General features: G+C 36.7%; 1 protein-coding gene across 1 annotated transcript in view; it reads right to left on the reverse strand.

Moving 5' to 3' along the window:
* Nucleotides 1–341, reverse strand: part of LOC119588249 (cell wall integrity and stress response component 2-like) — a 5,250-nt gene that overhangs the window by 1,233 nt on the left and 3,676 nt on the right. The window lies entirely within an intron of this gene.

Consider the following 341-nt stretch of genomic DNA (forward strand, 5'->3'; position numbering starts at 1 on the left):
CGACTGGTATGGTACTACTTTCCCGCCGGAATTACCAGATGAATAAATCGTAAGAACATCTATCTATAGGCGTGATGGAAACTAAATAATAATATTTTGTAACACGTGAATATGGAGCATACACTTTTGTCATTTTTTATAGAATTTTTTGCCCCCCCCCCCTTCAAAAATGCACCAAATTCGTAAAGCTTAACATAGAACCAAGACAGCAAGATGTATAAAGAGATATGACGAGGAGAAAGGAATCACAGCTTTAATCAATTGCCATTAAACCGATTGCAGTGATTTGCATGTTACACATTCAACATGGCAAGGATGGTAAGACTATTGACAAAAAACGT

This window comes from Penaeus monodon, chromosome 23, assembly GCF_015228065.2.
Source record: "Penaeus monodon isolate SGIC_2016 chromosome 23, NSTDA_Pmon_1, whole genome shotgun sequence".
Taxonomy (NCBI): domain Eukaryota; kingdom Metazoa; phylum Arthropoda; class Malacostraca; order Decapoda; family Penaeidae; genus Penaeus; species Penaeus monodon.